We start from the raw sequence: 18,780 nt of genomic DNA, 5'->3' as shown, positions 1-18,780 counted from the left end.
GGAACCAATACGCCTGACTGTTCACAGGGATAATGTGCCTTGCTGATGGAATAGCTGCGACTGAGGCTAGTTTGCCAGCAGGCACCCAGAAAGCCCCTCCATAACCTGGTGGAGGCGTGCCCCTGACCGGGGGGTGCTAGAGTGACGATTCCAACTCATACTTACCTGGCAGGGGAGATACCATGATCATGAAGGTGGTTCTCCCAGGGCGAGGCTCGGCCATTGCACTCCGGCTGTGCTGACCCCTGCGATTTCCTCAAATGCAGGAAACTCGACTGCATAATTTGTGGTAGTGGGGGACTGCGTTCGCGCTTTCCCCTGATTATTCCTGGTCAAAAGACAGCTTGACGAAAGAAACTACGGGGCCTTTATCGTTTCTACAAGGTTTCCTCCAGCCACCTGTTCCTGTCTCAGGTGGGGTCTGTGCGGGGCCTTCTACGAGGGTTCAACGCGTCAGCCACTTGTCCTGCATCAAACCCATATCTGTATGCTGCATGCTTTCCCTATCCCTATGCTATGGGCTCGCCGCGGGCCTAGTTTCGCAGAACAAAGCTGCCTCGTGCCTGGATGCTTAGTCGCCGCCCCTCTATGCAAATATATGTGTGCTGCAGTGTAGCTTGGGAGCCTGGTTGTAAACCCCTTGCGTGCATAAAGACATTTTCAGAGGCTTCCCAGGAGGGCTACCAAAAAGGAACCAATACGCCTGACTGTTCACAGGGATAATGTGCCTTGCTGATGGAATAGCTGCGACTGAGGCTAGTTTGCCAGCAGGCACCCAGAAAGCCCCTCCATAACCTGGTGGAGGCGTGCCCCTGACCGGGGGGTGCTAGAGTGACGATTCCAACTCATACTTACCTGGCAGGGGAGATACCATGATCATGAAGGTGGTTCTCCCAGGGCGAGGCTCGGCCATTGCACTCCGGCTGTGCTGACCCCTGCGATTTCCTCAAATGCAGGAAACTCGACTGCATAATTTGTGGTAGTGGGGGACTGCGTTCGCGCTTTCCCCTGATTATTCCTGGTCAAAAGACAGCTTGACGAAAGAAACTACGGGGCCTTTATCGTTTCTACAAGGTTTCCTCCAGCCACCTGTTCCTGTCTCAGGTGGGGTCTGTGCGGGGCCTTCTACGAGGGTTCAACGCGTCAGCCACTTGTCCTGCATCAAACCCATATCTGTATGCTGCATGCTTTCCCTATCCCTATGCTATGGGCTCGCCGCGGGCCTAGTTTCGCAGAACAAAGCTGCCTCGTGCCTGGATGCTTAGTCGCCGCCCCTCTATGCAAATATATGTGTGCTGCAGTGTAGCTTGGGAGCCTGGTTGTAAACCCCTTGCGTGCATAAAGACATTTTCAGAGGCTTCCCAGGAGGGCTACCAAAAAGGAACCAATACGCCTGACTGTTCACAGGGATAATGTGCCTTGCTGATGGAATAGCTGCGACTGAGGCTAGTTTGCCAGCAGGCACCCAGAAAGCCCCTCCATAACCTGGTGGAGGCGTGCCCCTGACCGGGGGGTGCTAGAGTGACGATTCCAACTCATACTTACCTGGCAGGGGAGATACCATGATCATGAAGGTGGTTCTCCCAGGGCGAGGCTCGGCCATTGCACTCCGGCTGTGCTGACCCCTGCGATTTCCTCAAATGCAGGAAACTCGACTGCATAATTTGTGGTAGTGGGGGACTGCGTTCGCGCTTTCCCCTGATTATTCCTGGTCAAAAGACAGCTTGACGAAAGAAACTACGGGGCCTTTATCGTTTCTACAAGGTTTCCTCCAGCCACCTGTTCCTGTCTCAGGTGGGGTCTGTGCGGGGCCTTCTACGAGGGTTCAACGCGTCAGCCACTTGTCCTGCATCAAACCCATATCTGTATGCTGCATGCTTTCCCTATCCCTATGCTATGGGCTCGCCGCGGGCCTAGTTTCGCAGAACAAAGCTGCCTCGTGCCTGGATGCTTAGTCGCCGCCCCTCTATGCAAATATATGTGTGCTGCAGTGTAGCTTGGGAGCCTGGTTGTAAACCCCTTGCGTGCATAAAGACATTTTCAGAGGCTTCCCAGGAGGGCTACCAAAAAGGAACCAATACGCCTGACTGTTCACAGGGATAATGTGCCTTGCTGATGGAATAGCTGCGACTGAGGCTAGTTTGCCAGCAGGCACCCAGAAAGCCCCTCCATAACCTGGTGGAGGCGTGCCCCTGACCGGGGGGTGCTAGAGTGACGATTCCAACTCATACTTACCTGGCAGGGGAGATACCATGATCATGAAGGTGGTTCTCCCAGGGCGAGGCTCGGCCATTGCACTCCGGCTGTGCTGACCCCTGCGATTTCCTCAAATGCAGGAAACTCGACTGCATAATTTGTGGTAGTGGGGGACTGCGTTCGCGCTTTCCCCTGATTATTCCTGGTCAAAAGACAGCTTGACGAAAGAAACTACGGGGCCTTTATCGTTTCTACAAGGTTTCCTCCAGCCACCTGTTCCTGTCTCAGGTGGGGTCTGTGCGGGGCCTTCTACGAGGGTTCAACGCGTCAGCCACTTGTCCTGCATCAAACCCATATCTGTATGCTGCATGCTTTCCCTATCCCTATGCTATGGGCTCGCCGCGGGCCTAGTTTCGCAGAACAAAGCTGCCTCGTGCCTGGATGCTTAGTCGCCGCCCCTCTATGCAAATATATGTGTGCTGCAGTGTAGCTTGGGAGCCTGGTTGTAAACCCCTTGCGTGCATAAAGACATTTTCAGAGGCTTCCCAGGAGGGCTACCAAAAAGGAACCAATACGCCTGACTGTTCACAGGGATAATGTGCCTTGCTGATGGAATAGCTGCGACTGAGGCTAGTTTGCCAGCAGGCACCCAGAAAGCCCCTCCATAACCTGGTGGAGGCGTGCCCCTGACCGGGGGGTGCTAGAGTGACGATTCCAACTCATACTTACCTGGCAGGGGAGATACCATGATCATGAAGGTGGTTCTCCCAGGGCGAGGCTCGGCCATTGCACTCCGGCTGTGCTGACCCCTGCGATTTCCTCAAATGCAGGAAACTCGACTGCATAATTTGTGGTAGTGGGGGACTGCGTTCGCGCTTTCCCCTGATTATTCCTGGTCAAAAGACAGCTTGACGAAAGAAACTACGGGGCCTTTATCGTTTCTACAAGGTTTCCTCCAGCCACCTGTTCCTGTCTCAGGTGGGGTCTGTGCGGGGCCTTCTACGAGGGTTCAACGCGTCAGCCACTTGTCCTGCATCAAACCCATATCTGTATGCTGCATGCTTTCCCTATCCCTATGCTATGGGCTCGCCGCGGGCCTAGTTTCGCAGAACAAAGCTGCCTCGTGCCTGGATGCTTAGTCGCCGCCCCTCTATGCAAATATATGTGTGCTGCAGTGTAGCTTGGGAGCCTGGTTGTAAACCCCTTGCGTGCATAAAGACATTTTCAGAGGCTTCCCAGGAGGGCTACCAAAAAGGAACCAATACGCCTGACTGTTCACAGGGATAATGTGCCTTGCTGATGGAATAGCTGCGACTGAGGCTAGTTTGCCAGCAGGCACCCAGAAAGCCCCTCCATAACCTGGTGGAGGCGTGCCCCTGACCGGGGGGTGCTAGAGTGACGATTCCAACTCATACTTACCTGGCAGGGGAGATACCATGATCATGAAGGTGGTTCTCCCAGGGCGAGGCTCGGCCATTGCACTCCGGCTGTGCTGACCCCTGCGATTTCCTCAAATGCAGGAAACTCGACTGCATAATTTGTGGTAGTGGGGGACTGCGTTCGCGCTTTCCCCTGATTATTCCTGGTCAAAAGACAGCTTGACGAAAGAAACTACGGGGCCTTTATCGTTTCTACAAGGTTTCCTCCAGCCACCTGTTCCTGTCTCAGGTGGGGTCTGTGCGGGGCCTTCTACGAGGGTTCAACGCGTCAGCCACTTGTCCTGCATCAAACCCATATCTGTATGCTGCATGCTTTCCCTATCCCTATGCTATGGGCTCGCCGCGGGCCTAGTTTCGCAGAACAAAGCTGCCTCGTGCCTGGATGCTTAGTCGCCGCCCCTCTATGCAAATATATGTGTGCTGCAGTGTAGCTTGGGAGCCTGGTTGTAAACCCCTTGCGTGCATAAAGACATTTTCAGAGGCTTCCCAGGAGGGCTACCAAAAAGGAACCAATACGCCTGACTGTTCACAGGGATAATGTGCCTTGCTGATGGAATAGCTGCGACTGAGGCTAGTTTGCCAGCAGGCACCCAGAAAGCCCCTCCATAACCTGGTGGAGGCGTGCCCCTGACCGGGGGGTGCTAGAGTGACGATTCCAACTCATACTTACCTGGCAGGGGAGATACCATGATCATGAAGGTGGTTCTCCCAGGGCGAGGCTCGGCCATTGCACTCCGGCTGTGCTGACCCCTGCGATTTCCTCAAATGCAGGAAACTCGACTGCATAATTTGTGGTAGTGGGGGACTGCGTTCGCGCTTTCCCCTGATTATTCCTGGTCAAAAGACAGCTTGACGAAAGAAACTACGGGGCCTTTATCGTTTCTACAAGGTTTCCTCCAGCCACCTGTTCCTGTCTCAGGTGGGGTCTGTGCGGGGCCTTCTACGAGGGTTCAACGCGTCAGCCACTTGTCCTGCATCAAACCCATATCTGTATGCTGCATGCTTTCCCTATCCCTATGCTATGGGCTCGCCGCGGGCCTAGTTTCGCAGAACAAAGCTGCCTCGTGCCTGGATGCTTAGTCGCCGCCCCTCTATGCAAATATATGTGTGCTGCAGTGTAGCTTGGGAGCCTGGTTGTAAACCCCTTGCGTGCATAAAGACATTTTCAGAGGCTTCCCAGGAGGGCTACCAAAAAGGAACCAATACGCCTGACTGTTCACAGGGATAATGTGCCTTGCTGATGGAATAGCTGCGACTGAGGCTAGTTTGCCAGCAGGCACCCAGAAAGCCCCTCCATAACCTGGTGGAGGCGTGCCCCTGACCGGGGGGTGCTAGAGTGACGATTCCAACTCATACTTACCTGGCAGGGGAGATACCATGATCATGAAGGTGGTTCTCCCAGGGCGAGGCTCGGCCATTGCACTCCGGCTGTGCTGACCCCTGCGATTTCCTCAAATGCAGGAAACTCGACTGCATAATTTGTGGTAGTGGGGGACTGCGTTCGCGCTTTCCCCTGATTATTCCTGGTCAAAAGACAGCTTGACGAAAGAAACTACGGGGCCTTTATCGTTTCTACAAGGTTTCCTCCAGCCACCTGTTCCTGTCTCAGGTGGGGTCTGTGCGGGGCCTTCTACGAGGGTTCAACGCGTCAGCCACTTGTCCTGCATCAAACCCATATCTGTATGCTGCATGCTTTCCCTATCCCTATGCTATGGGCTCGCCGCGGGCCTAGTTTCGCAGAACAAAGCTGCCTCGTGCCTGGATGCTTAGTCGCCGCCCCTCTATGCAAATATATGTGTGCTGCAGTGTAGCTTGGGAGCCTGGTTGTAAACCCCTTGCGTGCATAAAGACATTTTCAGAGGCTTCCCAGGAGGGCTACCAAAAAGGAACCAATACGCCTGACTGTTCACAGGGATAATGTGCCTTGCTGATGGAATAGCTGCGACTGAGGCTAGTTTGCCAGCAGGCACCCAGAAAGCCCCTCCATAACCTGGTGGAGGCGTGCCCCTGACCGGGGGGTGCTAGAGTGACGATTCCAACTCATACTTACCTGGCAGGGGAGATACCATGATCATGAAGGTGGTTCTCCCAGGGCGAGGCTCGGCCATTGCACTCCGGCTGTGCTGACCCCTGCGATTTCCTCAAATGCAGGAAACTCGACTGCATAATTTGTGGTAGTGGGGGACTGCGTTCGCGCTTTCCCCTGATTATTCCTGGTCAAAAGACAGCTTGACGAAAGAAACTACGGGGCCTTTATCGTTTCTACAAGGTTTCCTCCAGCCACCTGTTCCTGTCTCAGGTGGGGTCTGTGCGGGGCCTTCTACGAGGGTTCAACGCGTCAGCCACTTGTCCTGCATCAAACCCATATCTGTATGCTGCATGCTTTCCCTATCCCTATGCTATGGGCTCGCCGCGGGCCTAGTTTCGCAGAACAAAGCTGCCTCGTGCCTGGATGCTTAGTCGCCGCCCCTCTATGCAAATATATGTGTGCTGCAGTGTAGCTTGGGAGCCTGGTTGTAAACCCCTTGCGTGCATAAAGACATTTTCAGAGGCTTCCCAGGAGGGCTACCAAAAAGGAACCAATACGCCTGACTGTTCACAGGGATAATGTGCCTTGCTGATGGAATAGCTGCGACTGAGGCTAGTTTGCCAGCAGGCACCCAGAAAGCCCCTCCATAACCTGGTGGAGGCGTGCCCCTGACCGGGGGGTGCTAGAGTGACGATTCCAACTCATACTTACCTGGCAGGGGAGATACCATGATCATGAAGGTGGTTCTCCCAGGGCGAGGCTCGGCCATTGCACTCCGGCTGTGCTGACCCCTGCGATTTCCTCAAATGCAGGAAACTCGACTGCATAATTTGTGGTAGTGGGGGACTGCGTTCGCGCTTTCCCCTGATTATTCCTGGTCAAAAGACAGCTTGACGAAAGAAACTACGGGGCCTTTATCGTTTCTACAAGGTTTCCTCCAGCCACCTGTTCCTGTCTCAGGTGGGGTCTGTGCGGGGCCTTCTACGAGGGTTCAACGCGTCAGCCACTTGTCCTGCATCAAACCCATATCTGTATGCTGCATGCTTTCCCTATCCCTATGCTATGGGCTCGCCGCGGGCCTAGTTTCGCAGAACAAAGCTGCCTCGTGCCTGGATGCTTAGTCGCCGCCCCTCTATGCAAATATATGTGTGCTGCAGTGTAGCTTGGGAGCCTGGTTGTAAACCCCTTGCGTGCATAAAGACATTTTCAGAGGCTTCCCAGGAGGGCTACCAAAAAGGAACCAATACGCCTGACTGTTCACAGGGATAATGTGCCTTGCTGATGGAATAGCTGCGACTGAGGCTAGTTTGCCAGCAGGCACCCAGAAAGCCCCTCCATAACCTGGTGGAGGCGTGCCCCTGACCGGGGGGTGCTAGAGTGACGATTCCAACTCATACTTACCTGGCAGGGGAGATACCATGATCATGAAGGTGGTTCTCCCAGGGCGAGGCTCGGCCATTGCACTCCGGCTGTGCTGACCCCTGCGATTTCCTCAAATGCAGGAAACTCGACTGCATAATTTGTGGTAGTGGGGGACTGCGTTCGCGCTTTCCCCTGATTATTCCTGGTCAAAAGACAGCTTGACGAAAGAAACTACGGGGCCTTTATCGTTTCTACAAGGTTTCCTCCAGCCACCTGTTCCTGTCTCAGGTGGGGTCTGTGCGGGGCCTTCTACGAGGGTTCAACGCGTCAGCCACTTGTCCTGCATCAAACCCATATCTGTATGCTGCATGCTTTCCCTATCCCTATGCTATGGGCTCGCCGCGGGCCTAGTTTCGCAGAACAAAGCTGCCTCGTGCCTGGATGCTTAGTCGCCGCCCCTCTATGCAAATATATGTGTGCTGCAGTGTAGCTTGGGAGCCTGGTTGTAAACCCCTTGCGTGCATAAAGACATTTTCAGAGGCTTCCCAGGAGGGCTACCAAAAAGGAACCAATACGCCTGACTGTTCACAGGGATAATGTGCCTTGCTGATGGAATAGCTGCGACGTGAGGCTAGTTTGCCAGCAGGCACCCAGAAAGCCCCTCCATAACCTGGTGGAGGCGTGCCCCTGACCGGGGGGTGCTAGAGTGACGATTCCAACTCATACTTACCTGGCAGGGGAGATACCATGATCATGAAGGTGGTTCTCCCAGGGCGAGGCTCGGCCATTGCACTCCGGCTGTGCTGACCCCTGCGATTTCCTCAAATGCAGGAAACTCGACTGCATAATTTGTGGTAGTGGGGGACTGCGTTCGCGCTTTCCCCTGATTATTCCTGGTCAAAAGACAGCTTGACGAAAGAAACTACGGGGCCTTTATCGTTTCTACAAGGTTTCCTCCAGCCACCTGTTCCTGTCTCAGGTGGGGTCTGTGCGGGGCCTTCTACGAGGGTTCAACGCGTCAGCCACTTGTCCTGCATCAAACCCATATCTGTATGCTGCATGCTTTCCCTATCCCTATGCTATGGGCTCGCCGCGGGCCTAGTTTCGCAGAACAAAGCTGCCTCGTGCCTGGATGCTTAGTCGCCGCCCCTCTATGCAAATATATGTGTGCTGCAGTGTAGCTTGGGAGCCTGGTTGTAAACCCCTTGCGTGCATAAAGACATTTTCAGAGGCTTCCCAGGAGGGCTACCAAAAAGGAACCAATACGCCTGACTGTTCACAGGGATAATGTGCCTTGCTGATGGAATAGCTGCGACTGAGGCTAGTTTGCCAGCAGGCACCCAGAAAGCCCCTCCATAACCTGGTGGAGGCGTGCCCCTGACCGGGGGGTGCTAGAGTGACGATTCCAACTCATACTTACCTGGCAGGGGAGATACCATGATCATGAAGGTGGTTCTCCCAGGGCGAGGCTCGGCCATTGCACTCCGGCTGTGCTGACCCCTGCGATTTCCTCAAATGCAGGAAACTCGACTGCATAATTTGTGGTAGTGGGGGACTGCGTTCGCGCTTTCCCCTGATTATTCCTGGTCAAAAGACAGCTTGACGAAAGAAACTACGGGGCCTTTATCGTTTCTACAAGGTTTCCTCCAGCCACCTGTTCCTGTCTCAGGTGGGGTCTGTGCGGGGCCTTCTACGAGGGTTCAACGCGTCAGCCACTTGTCCTGCATCAAACCCATATCTGTATGCTGCATGCTTTCCCTATCCCTATGCTATGGGCTCGCCGCGGGCCTAGTTTCGCAGAACAAAGCTGCCTCGTGCCTGGATGCTTAGTCGCCGCCCCTCTATGCAAATATATGTGTGCTGCAGTGTAGCTTGGGAGCCTGGTTGTAAACCCCTTGCGTGCATAAAGACATTTTCAGAGGCTTCCCAGGAGGGCTACCAAAAAGGAACCAATACGCCTGACTGTTCACAGGGATAATGTGCCTTGCTGATGGAATAGCTGCGACTGAGGCTAGTTTGCCAGCAGGCACCCAGAAAGCCCCTCCATAACCTGGTGGAGGCGTGCCCCTGACCGGGGGGTGCTAGAGTGACGATTCCAACTCATACTTACCTGGCAGGGGAGATACCATGATCATGAAGGTGGTTCTCCCAGGGCGAGGCTCGGCCATTGCACTCCGGCTGTGCTGACCCCTGCGATTTCCTCAAATGCAGGAAACTCGACTGCATAATTTGTGGTAGTGGGGGACTGCGTTCGCGCTTTCCCCTGATTATTCCTGGTCAAAAGACAGCTTGACGAAAGAAACTACGGGGCCTTTATCGTTTCTACAAGGTTTCCTCCAGCCACCTGTTCCTGTCTCAGGTGGGGTCTGTGCGGGGCCTTCTACGAGGGTTCAACGCGTCAGCCACTTGTCCTGCATCAAACCCATATCTGTATGCTGCATGCTTTCCCTATCCCTATGCTATGGGCTCGCCGCGGGCCTAGTTTCGCAGAACAAAGCTGCCTCGTGCCTGGATGCTTAGTCGCCGCCCCTCTATGCAAATATATGTGTGCTGCAGTGTAGCTTGGGAGCCTGGTTGTAAACCCCTTGCGTGCATAAAGACATTTTCAGAGGCTTCCCAGGAGGGCTACCAAAAAGGAACCAATACGCCTGACTGTTCACAGGGATAATGTGCCTTGCTGATGGAATAGCTGCGACTGAGGCTAGTTTGCCAGCAGGCACCCAGAAAGCCCCTCCATAACCTGGTGGAGGCGTGCCCCTGACCGGGGGGTGCTAGAGTGACGATTCCAACTCATACTTACCTGGCAGGGGAGATACCATGATCATGAAGGTGGTTCTCCCAGGGCGAGGCTCGGCCATTGCACTCCGGCTGTGCTGACCCCTGCGATTTCCTCAAATGCAGGAAACTCGACTGCATAATTTGTGGTAGTGGGGGACTGCGTTCGCGCTTTCCCCTGATTATTCCTGGTCAAAAGACAGCTTGACGAAAGAAACTACGGGGCCTTTATCGTTTCTACAAGGTTTCCTCCAGCCACCTGTTCCTGTCTCAGGTGGGGTCTGTGCGGGGCCTTCTACGAGGGTTCAACGCGTCAGCCACTTGTCCTGCATCAAACCCATATCTGTATGCTGCATGCTTTCCCTATCCCTATGCTATGGGCTCGCCGCGGGCCTAGTTTCGCAGAACAAAGCTGCCTCGTGCCTGGATGCTTAGTCGCCGCCCCTCTATGCAAATATATGTGTGCTGCAGTGTAGCTTGGGAGCCTGGTTGTAAACCCCTTGCGTGCATAAAGACATTTTCAGAGGCTTCCCAGGAGGGCTACCAAAAAGGAACCAATACGCCTGACTGTTCACAGGGATAATGTGCCTTGCTGATGGAATAGCTGCGACTGAGGCTAGTTTGCCAGCAGGCACCCAGAAAGCCCCTCCATAACCTGGTGGAGGCGTGCCCCTGACCGGGGGGTGCTAGAGTGACGATTCCAACTCATACTTACCTGGCAGGGGAGATACCATGATCATGAAGGTGGTTCTCCCAGGGCGAGGCTCGGCCATTGCACTCCGGCTGTGCTGACCCCTGCGATTTCCTCAAATGCAGGAAACTCGACTGCATAATTTGTGGTAGTGGGGGACTGCGTTCGCGCTTTCCCCTGATTATTCCTGGTCAAAAGACAGCTTGACGAAAGAAACTACGGGGCCTTTATCGTTTCTACAAGGTTTCCTCCAGCCACCTGTTCCTGTCTCAGGTGGGGTCTGTGCGGGGCCTTCTACGAGGGTTCAACGCGTCAGCCACTTGTCCTGCATCAAACCCATATCTGTATGCTGCATGCTTTCCCTATCCCTATGCTATGGGCTCGCCGCGGGCCTAGTTTCGCAGAACAAAGCTGCCTCGTGCCTGGATGCTTAGTCGCCGCCCCTCTATGCAAATATATGTGTGCTGCAGTGTAGCTTGGGAGCCTGGTTGTAAACCCCTTGCGTGCATAAAGACATTTTCAGAGGCTTCCCAGGAGGGCTACCAAAAAGGAACCAATACGCCTGACTGTTCACAGGGATAATGTGCCTTGCTGATGGAATAGCTGCGACTGAGGCTAGTTTGCCAGCAGGCACCCAGAAAGCCCCTCCATAACCTGGTGGAGGCGTGCCCCTGACCGGGGGGTGCTAGAGTGACGATTCCAACTCATACTTACCTGGCAGGGGAGATACCATGATCATGAAGGTGGTTCTCCCAGGGCGAGGCTCGGCCATTGCACTCCGGCTGTGCTGACCCCTGCGATTTCCTCAAATGCAGGAAACTCGACTGCATAATTTGTGGTAGTGGGGGACTGCGTTCGCGCTTTCCCCTGATTATTCCTGGTCAAAAGACAGCTTGACGAAAGAAACTACGGGGCCTTTATCGTTTCTACAAGGTTTCCTCCAGCCACCTGTTCCTGTCTCAGGTGGGGTCTGTGCGGGGCCTTCTACGAGGGTTCAACGCGTCAGCCACTTGTCCTGCATCAAACCCATATCTGTATGCTGCATGCTTTCCCTATCCCTATGCTATGGGCTCGCCGCGGGCCTAGTTTCGCAGAACAAAGCTGCCTCGTGCCTGGATGCTTAGTCGCCGCCCCTCTATGCAAATATATGTGTGCTGCAGTGTAGCTTGGGAGCCTGGTTGTAAACCCCTTGCGTGCATAAAGACATTTTCAGAGGCTTCCCAGGAGGGCTACCAAAAAGGAACCAATACGCCTGACTGTTCACAGGGATAATGTGCCTTGCTGATGGAATAGCTGCGACTGAGGCTAGTTTGCCAGCAGGCACCCAGAAAGCCCCTCCATAACCTGGTGGAGGCGTGCCCCTGACCGGGGGGTGCTAGAGTGACGATTCCAACTCATACTTACCTGGCAGGGGAGATACCATGATCATGAAGGTGGTTCTCCCAGGGCGAGGCTCGGCCATTGCACTCCGGCTGTGCTGACCCCTGCGATTTCCTCAAATGCAGGAAACTCGACTGCATAATTTGTGGTAGTGGGGGACTGCGTTCGCGCTTTCCCCTGATTATTCCTGGTCAAAAGACAGCTTGACGAAAGAAACTACGGGGCCTTTATCGTTTCTACAAGGTTTCCTCCAGCCACCTGTTCCTGTCTCAGGTGGGGTCTGTGCGGGGCCTTCTACGAGGGTTCAACGCGTCAGCCACTTGTCCTGCATCAAACCCATATCTGTATGCTGCATGCTTTCCCTATCCCTATGCTATGGGCTCGCCGCGGGCCTAGTTTCGCAGAACAAAGCTGCCTCGTGCCTGGATGCTTAGTCGCCGCCCCTCTATGCAAATATATGTGTGCTGCAGTGTAGCTTGGGAGCCTGGTTGTAAACCCCTTGCGTGCATAAAGACATTTTCAGAGGCTTCCCAGGAGGGCTACCAAAAAGGAACCAATACGCCTGACTGTTCACAGGGATAATGTGCCTTGCTGATGGAATAGCTGCGACTGAGGCTAGTTTGCCAGCAGGCACCCAGAAAGCCCCTCCATAACCTGGTGGAGGCGTGCCCCTGACCGGGGGGTGCTAGAGTGACGATTCCAACTCATACTTACCTGGCAGGGGAGATACCATGATCATGAAGGTGGTTCTCCCAGGGCGAGGCTCGGCCATTGCACTCCGGCTGTGCTGACCCCTGCGATTTCCTCAAATGCAGGAAACTCGACTGCATAATTTGTGGTAGTGGGGGACTGCGTTCGCGCTTTCCCCTGATTATTCCTGGTCAAAAGACAGCTTGACGAAAGAAACTACGGGGCCTTTATCGTTTCTACAAGGTTTCCTCCAGCCACCTGTTCCTGTCTCAGGTGGGGTCTGTGCGGGGCCTTCTACGAGGGTTCAACGCGTCAGCCACTTGTCCTGCATCAAACCCATATCTGTATGCTGCATGCTTTCCCTATCCCTATGCTATGGGCTCGCCGCGGGCCTAGTTTCGCAGAACAAAGCTGCCTCGTGCCTGGATGCTTAGTCGCCGCCCCTCTATGCAAATATATGTGTGCTGCAGTGTAGCTTGGGAGCCTGGTTGTAAACCCCTTGCGTGCATAAAGACATTTTCAGAGGCTTCCCAGGAGGGCTACCAAAAAGGAACCAATACGCCTGACTGTTCACAGGGATAATGTGCCTTGCTGATGGAATAGCTGCGACTGAGGCTAGTTTGCCAGCAGGCACCCAGAAAGCCCCTCCATAACCTGGTGGAGGCGTGCCCCTGACCGGGGGGTGCTAGAGTGACGATTCCAACTCATACTTACCTGGCAGGGGAGATACCATGATCATGAAGGTGGTTCTCCCAGGGCGAGGCTCGGCCATTGCACTCCGGCTGTGCTGACCCCTGCGATTTCCTCAAATGCAGGAAACTCGACTGCATAATTTGTGGTAGTGGGGGACTGCGTTCGCGCTTTCCCCTGATTATTCCTGGTCAAAAGACAGCTTGACGAAAGAAACTACGGGGCCTTTATCGTTTCTACAAGGTTTCCTCCAGCCACCTGTTCCTGTCTCAGGTGGGGTCTGTGCGGGGCCTTCTACGAGGGTTCAACGCGTCAGCCACTTGTCCTGCATCAAACCCATATCTGTATGCTGCATGCTTTCCCTATCCCTATGCTATGGGCTCGCCGCGGGCCTAGTTTCGCAGAACAAAGCTGCCTCGTGCCTGGATGCTTAGTCGCCGCCCCTCTATGCAAATATATGTGTGCTGCAGTGTAGCTTGGGAGCCTGGTTGTAAACCCCTTGCGTGCATAAAGACATTTTCAGAGGCTTCCCAGGAGGGCTACCAAAAAGGAACCAATACGCCTGACTGTTCACAGGGATAATGTGCCTTGCTGATGGAATAGCTGCGACTGAGGCTAGTTTGCCAGCAGGCACCCAGAAAGCCCCTCCATAACCTGGTGGAGGCGTGCCCCTGACCGGGGGGTGCTAGAGTGACGATTCCAACTCATACTTACCTGGCAGGGGAGATACCATGATCATGAAGGTGGTTCTCCCAGGGCGAGGCTCGGCCATTGCACTCCGGCTGTGCTGACCCCTGCGATTTCCTCAAATGCAGGAAACTCGACTGCATAATTTGTGGTAGTGGGGGACTGCGTTCGCGCTTTCCCCTGATTATTCCTGGTCAAAAGACAGCTTGACGAAAGAAACTACGGGGCCTTTATCGTTTCTACAAGGTTTCCTCCAGCCACCTGTTCCTGTCTCAGGTGGGGTCTGTGCGGGGCCTTCTACGAGGGTTCAACGCGTCAGCCACTTGTCCTGCATCAAACCCATATCTGTATGCTGCATGCTTTCCCTATCCCTATGCTATGGGCTCGCCGCGGGCCTAGTTTCGCAGAACAAAGCTGCCTCGTGCCTGGATGCTTAGTCGCCGCCCCTCTATGCAAATATATGTGTGCTGCAGTGTAGCTTGGGAGCCTGGTTGTAAACCCCTTGCGTGCATAAAGACATTTTCAGAGGCTTCCCAGGAGGGCTACCAAAAAGGAACCAATACGCCTGACTGTTCACAGGGATAATGTGCCTTGCTGATGGAATAGCTGCGACTGAGGCTAGTTTGCCAGCAGGCACCCAGAAAGCCCCTCCATAACCTGGTGGAGGCGTGCCCCTGACCGGGGGGTGCTAGAGTGACGATTCCAACTCATACTTACCTGGCAGGGGAGATACCATGATCATGAAGGTGGTTCTCCCAGGGCGAGGCTCGGCCATTGCACTCCGGCTGTGCTGACCCCTGCGATTTCCTCAAATGCAGGAAACTCGACTGCATAATTTGTGGTAGTGGGGGACTGCGTTCGCGCTTTCCCCTGATTATTCCTGGTCAAAAGACAGCTTGACGAAAGAAACTACGGGGCCTTTATCGTTTCTACAAGGTTTCCTCCAGCCACCTGTTCCTGTCTCAGGTGGGGTCTGTGCGGGGCCTTCTACGAGGGTTCAACGCGTCAGCCACTTGTCCTGCATCAAACCCATATCTGTATGCTGCATGCTTTCCCTATCCCTATGCTATGGGCTCGCCGCGGGCCTAGTTTCGCAGAACAAAGCTGCCTCGTGCCTGGATGCTTAGTCGCCGCCCCTCTATGCAAATATATGTGTGCTGCAGTGTAGCTTGGGAGCCTGGTTGTAAACCCCTTGCGTGCATAAAGACATTTTCAGAGGCTTCCCAGGAGGGCTACCAAAAAGGAACCAATACGCCTGACTGTTCACAGGGATAATGTGCCTTGCTGATGGAATAGCTGCGACTGAGGCTAGTTTGCCAGCAGGCACCCAGAAAGCCCCTCCATAACCTGGTGGAGGCGTGCCCCTGACCGGGGGGTGCTAGAGTGACGATTCCAACTCATACTTACCTGGCAGGGGAGATACCATGATCATGAAGGTGGTTCTCCCAGGGCGAGGCTCGGCCATTGCACTCCGGCTGTGCTGACCCCTGCGATTTCCTCAAATGCAGGAAACTCGACTGCATAATTTGTGGTAGTGGGGGACTGCGTTCGCGCTTTCCCCTGATTATTCCTGGTCAAAAGACAGCTTGACGAAAGAAACTACGGGGCCTTTATCGTTTCTACAAGGTTTCCTCCAGCCACCTGTTCCTGTCTCAGGTGGGGTCTGTGCGGGGCCTTCTACGAGGGTTCAACGCGTCAGCCACTTGTCCTGCATCAAACCCATATCTGTATGCTGCATGCTTTCCCTATCCCTATGCTATGGGCTCGCCGCGGGCCTAGTTTCGCAGAACAAAGCTGCCTCGTGCCTGGATGCTTAGTCGCCGCCCCTCTATGCAAATATATGTGTGCTGCAGTGTAGCTTGGGAGCCTGGTTGTAAACCCCTTGCGTGCATAAAGACATTTTCAGAGGCTTCCCAGGAGGGCTACCAAAAAGGAACCAATACGCCTGACTGTTCACAGGGATAATGTGCCTTGCTGATGGAATAGCTGCGACTGAGGCTAGTTTGCCAGCAGGCACCCAGAAAGCCCCTCCATAACCTGGTGGAGGCGTGCCCCTGACCGGGGGGTGCTAGAGTGACGATTCCAACTCATACTTACCTGGCAGGGGAGATACCATGATCATGAAGGTGGTTCTCCCAGGGCGAGGCTCGGCCATTGCACTCCGGCTGTGCTGACCCCTGCGATTTCCTCAAATGCAGGAAACTCGACTGCATAATTTGTGGTAGTGGGGGACTGCGTTCGCGCTTTCCCCTGATTATTCCTGGTCAAAAGACAGCTTGACGAAAGAAACTACGGGGCCTTTATCGTTTCTACAAGGTTTCCTCCAGCCACCTGTTCCTGTCTCAGGTGGGGTCTGTGCGGGGCCTTCTACGAGGGTTCAACGCGTCAGCCACTTGTCCTGCATCAAACCCATATCTGTATGCTGCATGCTTTCCCTATCCCTATGCTATGGGCTCGCCGCGGGCCTAGTTTCGCAGAACAAAGCTGCCTCGTGCCTGGATGCTTAGTCGCCGCCCCTCTATGCAAATATATGTGTGCTGCAGTGTAGCTTGGGAGCCTGGTTGTAAACCCCTTGCGTGCATAAAGACATTTTCAGAGGCTTCCCAGGAGGGCTACCAAAAAGGAACCAATACGCCTGACTGTTCACAGGGATAATGTGCCTTGCTGATGGAATAGCTGCGACTGAGGCTAGTTTGCCAGCAGGCACCCAGAAAGCCCCTCCATAACCTGGTGGAGGCGTGCCCCTGACCGGGGGGTGCTAGAGTGACGATTCCAACTCATACTTACCTGGCAGGGGAGATACCATGATCATGAAGGTGGTTCTCCCAGGGCGAGGCTCGGCCATTGCACTCCGGCTGTGCTGACCCCTGCGATTTCCTCAAATGCAGGAAACTCGACTGCATAATTTGTGGTAGTGGGGGACTGCGTTCGCGCTTTCCCCTGATTATTCCTGGTCAAAAGACAGCTTGACGAAAGAAACTACGGGGCCTTTATCGTTTCTACAAGGTTTCCTCCAGCCACCTGTTCCTGTCTCAGGTGGGGTCTGTGCGGGGCCTTCTACGAGGGTTCAACGCGTCAGCCACTTGTCCTGCATCAAACCCATATCTGTATGCTGCATGCTTTCCCTATCCCTATGCTATGGGCTCGCCGCGGGCCTAGTTTCGCAGAACAAAGCTGCCTCGTGCCTGGATGCTTAGTCGCCGCCCCTCTATGCAAATATATGTGTGCTGCAGTGTAGCTTGGGAGCCTGGTTGTAAACCCCTTGCGTGCATAAAGACATTTTCAGAGGCTTCCCAGGAGGGCTACCAAAAAGGAACCAATACGCCTGACTGTTCACAGGGATAATGTGCCTTGCTGATGGAATAGCTGCGACTGAGGCTAGTTTGCCAGCAGGCACCCAGAAAGCCCCTCCATAACCTGGTGGAGGCGTGCCCCTGACCGGGGGGTGCTAGAGTGACGATTCCAACTCATACTTACCTGGCAGGGGAGATACCATGATCATGAAGGTGGTTCTCCCAGGGCGAGGCTCGGCCATTGCACTCCGGCTGTGCTGACCCCTGCGATTTCCTCAAATGCAGGAAACTCGACTGCATAATTTGTGGTAGTGGGGGACTGCGTTCGCGCTTTCCCCTGATTATTCCTGGTCAAAAGACAGCTTGACGAAAGAAACTACGGGGCCTTTATCGTTTCTACAAGGTTTCCTCCAGCCACCTGTTCCTGTCTCAGGTGGGGTCTGTGCGGGGCCTTCTACGAGGGTTCAACGCGTCAGCCACTTGTCCTGCATCAAACCCATATCTGTATGCTGCATGCTTTCCCTATCCCTATGCTATGGGCTCGCCGCGGGCCTAGTTTCGCAGAACAAAGCTGCCTCGTGCCTGGATGCTTAGTCGCCGCCCCTCTATGCAAATATATGTGTGCTGCAGTGTAGCTTGGGAGCCTGGTTGTAAACCCCTTGCGTGCATAAAGACATTTTCAGAGGCTTCCCAGGAGGGCTACCAAAAAGGAACCAATACGCCTGACTGTTCACAGGGATAATGTGCCTTGCTGATGGAATAGCTGCGACTGAGGCTAGTTTGCCAGCAGGCACCCAGAAAGCCCCTCCATAACCTGGTGGAGGCGTGCCCCTGACCGGGGGGTGCTAGAGTGACGATTCCAACTCATACTTACCTGGCAGGGGAGATACCATGATCATGAAGGTGGTTCTCCCAGGGCGAGGCTCGGCCATTGCACTCCGGCTGTGCTGACCCCTGCGATTTCCTCAAATGCAGGAAACTCGACTGCATAATTTGTGGTAGTGGGGGACTGCGTTCGCGCTTTCCCCTGATTATTCCTGGTCAAAAGACAGCTTGACGAAAGAAACTACGGGGCCTTTATCGTTTCTACAAGGTTTCCTCCAGCCACCTGTTCCTGTCTCAGGTGGGGTCTGTGCGGGGCCTTCTACGAGGGTTCAACGCGTCAGCCACTTGTCCTGCATCAAACCCATATCTGTATGCTGCATGCTTTCCCTATCCCTATGCTATGGGCTCGCCGCGGGCCTAGTTTCGCAGAACAAAGCTGCCTCGTGCCTGGATGCTTAGTCGCCGCCCCTCTATGCAAATATATGTGTGCTGCAGTGTAGCTTGGGAGCCTGGTTGTAAACCCCTTGCGTGCATAAAGACATTTTCAGAGGCTTCCCAGGAGGGCTACCAAAAAGGAACCAATACGCCTGACTGTTCACAGGGATAATGTGCCTTGCTGATGGAATAGCTGCGACTGAGGCTAGTTTGCCAGCAGGCACCCAGAAAGCCCCTCCATAACCTGGTGGAGGCGTGCCCCTGACCGGGGGGTGCTAGAGTGACGAT

At 54.4% G+C, this 18,780-nt stretch overlaps 27 non-coding genes across 27 annotated transcripts; all 27 read left to right on the top strand.

The window, feature by feature from the left end:
- Positions 1-157: 157 nt before the first annotated feature.
- LOC141122623 (U1 spliceosomal RNA) lies at positions 158-321 on the top strand. The gene has a single exon (XR_012240634.1). It is a non-coding gene; the product is annotated as a U1 spliceosomal RNA (small nuclear RNA).
- A 526-nt stretch (positions 322-847) lies between these two features.
- On the top strand, positions 848-1,011 carry LOC141122622 (U1 spliceosomal RNA). Its single transcript, XR_012240633.1, has one exon. It is a non-coding gene; the product is annotated as a U1 spliceosomal RNA (small nuclear RNA).
- Positions 1,012-1,537: 526 nt separating this feature from the next.
- LOC141122620 (U1 spliceosomal RNA) lies at positions 1,538-1,701 on the top strand. Its single transcript, XR_012240631.1, has one exon. It is a non-coding gene; the product is annotated as a U1 spliceosomal RNA (small nuclear RNA).
- Positions 1,702-2,227: 526 nt separating this feature from the next.
- Positions 2,228-2,391, top strand: LOC141122619 (U1 spliceosomal RNA). Its single transcript, XR_012240630.1, has one exon. It is a non-coding gene; the product is annotated as a U1 spliceosomal RNA (small nuclear RNA).
- A 526-nt stretch (positions 2,392-2,917) lies between these two features.
- Positions 2,918-3,081, top strand: LOC141122618 (U1 spliceosomal RNA). The gene has a single exon (XR_012240629.1). It is a non-coding gene; the product is annotated as a U1 spliceosomal RNA (small nuclear RNA).
- Positions 3,082-3,607: 526 nt separating this feature from the next.
- LOC141122617 (U1 spliceosomal RNA) lies at positions 3,608-3,771 on the top strand. The gene has a single exon (XR_012240628.1). It is a non-coding gene; the product is annotated as a U1 spliceosomal RNA (small nuclear RNA).
- A 526-nt stretch (positions 3,772-4,297) lies between these two features.
- Positions 4,298-4,461, top strand: LOC141122616 (U1 spliceosomal RNA). The gene has a single exon (XR_012240627.1). It is a non-coding gene; the product is annotated as a U1 spliceosomal RNA (small nuclear RNA).
- Positions 4,462-4,987: 526 nt separating this feature from the next.
- On the top strand, positions 4,988-5,151 carry LOC141122675 (U1 spliceosomal RNA). The gene has a single exon (XR_012240682.1). It is a non-coding gene; the product is annotated as a U1 spliceosomal RNA (small nuclear RNA).
- Positions 5,152-5,677: 526 nt separating this feature from the next.
- LOC141122674 (U1 spliceosomal RNA) lies at positions 5,678-5,841 on the top strand. The gene has a single exon (XR_012240681.1). It is a non-coding gene; the product is annotated as a U1 spliceosomal RNA (small nuclear RNA).
- Positions 5,842-6,367: 526 nt separating this feature from the next.
- LOC141122673 (U1 spliceosomal RNA) lies at positions 6,368-6,531 on the top strand. The gene has a single exon (XR_012240680.1). It is a non-coding gene; the product is annotated as a U1 spliceosomal RNA (small nuclear RNA).
- Positions 6,532-7,057: 526 nt separating this feature from the next.
- Positions 7,058-7,221, top strand: LOC141122672 (U1 spliceosomal RNA). Its single transcript, XR_012240679.1, has one exon. It is a non-coding gene; the product is annotated as a U1 spliceosomal RNA (small nuclear RNA).
- Positions 7,222-7,748: 527 nt separating this feature from the next.
- On the top strand, positions 7,749-7,912 carry LOC141122671 (U1 spliceosomal RNA). The gene has a single exon (XR_012240678.1). It is a non-coding gene; the product is annotated as a U1 spliceosomal RNA (small nuclear RNA).
- A 526-nt stretch (positions 7,913-8,438) lies between these two features.
- Positions 8,439-8,602, top strand: LOC141122669 (U1 spliceosomal RNA). Its single transcript, XR_012240676.1, has one exon. It is a non-coding gene; the product is annotated as a U1 spliceosomal RNA (small nuclear RNA).
- Positions 8,603-9,128: 526 nt separating this feature from the next.
- On the top strand, positions 9,129-9,292 carry LOC141122667 (U1 spliceosomal RNA). Its single transcript, XR_012240675.1, has one exon. It is a non-coding gene; the product is annotated as a U1 spliceosomal RNA (small nuclear RNA).
- A 526-nt stretch (positions 9,293-9,818) lies between these two features.
- LOC141122666 (U1 spliceosomal RNA) lies at positions 9,819-9,982 on the top strand. Its single transcript, XR_012240674.1, has one exon. It is a non-coding gene; the product is annotated as a U1 spliceosomal RNA (small nuclear RNA).
- A 526-nt stretch (positions 9,983-10,508) lies between these two features.
- Positions 10,509-10,672, top strand: LOC141122665 (U1 spliceosomal RNA). The gene has a single exon (XR_012240673.1). It is a non-coding gene; the product is annotated as a U1 spliceosomal RNA (small nuclear RNA).
- A 526-nt stretch (positions 10,673-11,198) lies between these two features.
- On the top strand, positions 11,199-11,362 carry LOC141122664 (U1 spliceosomal RNA). Its single transcript, XR_012240672.1, has one exon. It is a non-coding gene; the product is annotated as a U1 spliceosomal RNA (small nuclear RNA).
- Positions 11,363-11,888: 526 nt separating this feature from the next.
- On the top strand, positions 11,889-12,052 carry LOC141122663 (U1 spliceosomal RNA). Its single transcript, XR_012240671.1, has one exon. It is a non-coding gene; the product is annotated as a U1 spliceosomal RNA (small nuclear RNA).
- A 526-nt stretch (positions 12,053-12,578) lies between these two features.
- On the top strand, positions 12,579-12,742 carry LOC141122662 (U1 spliceosomal RNA). Its single transcript, XR_012240670.1, has one exon. It is a non-coding gene; the product is annotated as a U1 spliceosomal RNA (small nuclear RNA).
- A 526-nt stretch (positions 12,743-13,268) lies between these two features.
- LOC141122661 (U1 spliceosomal RNA) lies at positions 13,269-13,432 on the top strand. Its single transcript, XR_012240669.1, has one exon. It is a non-coding gene; the product is annotated as a U1 spliceosomal RNA (small nuclear RNA).
- A 526-nt stretch (positions 13,433-13,958) lies between these two features.
- Positions 13,959-14,122, top strand: LOC141122660 (U1 spliceosomal RNA). The gene has a single exon (XR_012240668.1). It is a non-coding gene; the product is annotated as a U1 spliceosomal RNA (small nuclear RNA).
- A 526-nt stretch (positions 14,123-14,648) lies between these two features.
- LOC141122659 (U1 spliceosomal RNA) lies at positions 14,649-14,812 on the top strand. Its single transcript, XR_012240667.1, has one exon. It is a non-coding gene; the product is annotated as a U1 spliceosomal RNA (small nuclear RNA).
- A 526-nt stretch (positions 14,813-15,338) lies between these two features.
- On the top strand, positions 15,339-15,502 carry LOC141122657 (U1 spliceosomal RNA). The gene has a single exon (XR_012240665.1). It is a non-coding gene; the product is annotated as a U1 spliceosomal RNA (small nuclear RNA).
- A 526-nt stretch (positions 15,503-16,028) lies between these two features.
- LOC141122656 (U1 spliceosomal RNA) lies at positions 16,029-16,192 on the top strand. Its single transcript, XR_012240664.1, has one exon. It is a non-coding gene; the product is annotated as a U1 spliceosomal RNA (small nuclear RNA).
- A 526-nt stretch (positions 16,193-16,718) lies between these two features.
- On the top strand, positions 16,719-16,882 carry LOC141122655 (U1 spliceosomal RNA). The gene has a single exon (XR_012240663.1). It is a non-coding gene; the product is annotated as a U1 spliceosomal RNA (small nuclear RNA).
- Positions 16,883-17,408: 526 nt separating this feature from the next.
- On the top strand, positions 17,409-17,572 carry LOC141122654 (U1 spliceosomal RNA). Its single transcript, XR_012240662.1, has one exon. It is a non-coding gene; the product is annotated as a U1 spliceosomal RNA (small nuclear RNA).
- A 526-nt stretch (positions 17,573-18,098) lies between these two features.
- LOC141122653 (U1 spliceosomal RNA) lies at positions 18,099-18,262 on the top strand. The gene has a single exon (XR_012240661.1). It is a non-coding gene; the product is annotated as a U1 spliceosomal RNA (small nuclear RNA).
- The last annotated feature ends 518 nt before the right edge of the window (positions 18,263-18,780 follow it).

Source organism: Aquarana catesbeiana, unplaced genomic scaffold (genome assembly GCF_042186555.1).
Source record: "Aquarana catesbeiana isolate 2022-GZ unplaced genomic scaffold, ASM4218655v1 unanchor72, whole genome shotgun sequence".
In the NCBI taxonomy this organism is placed as follows: Eukaryota; Metazoa; Chordata; class Amphibia; order Anura; family Ranidae; genus Aquarana; species Aquarana catesbeiana.
This window is presented reverse-complemented; position numbering and strand designations above follow the sequence as displayed.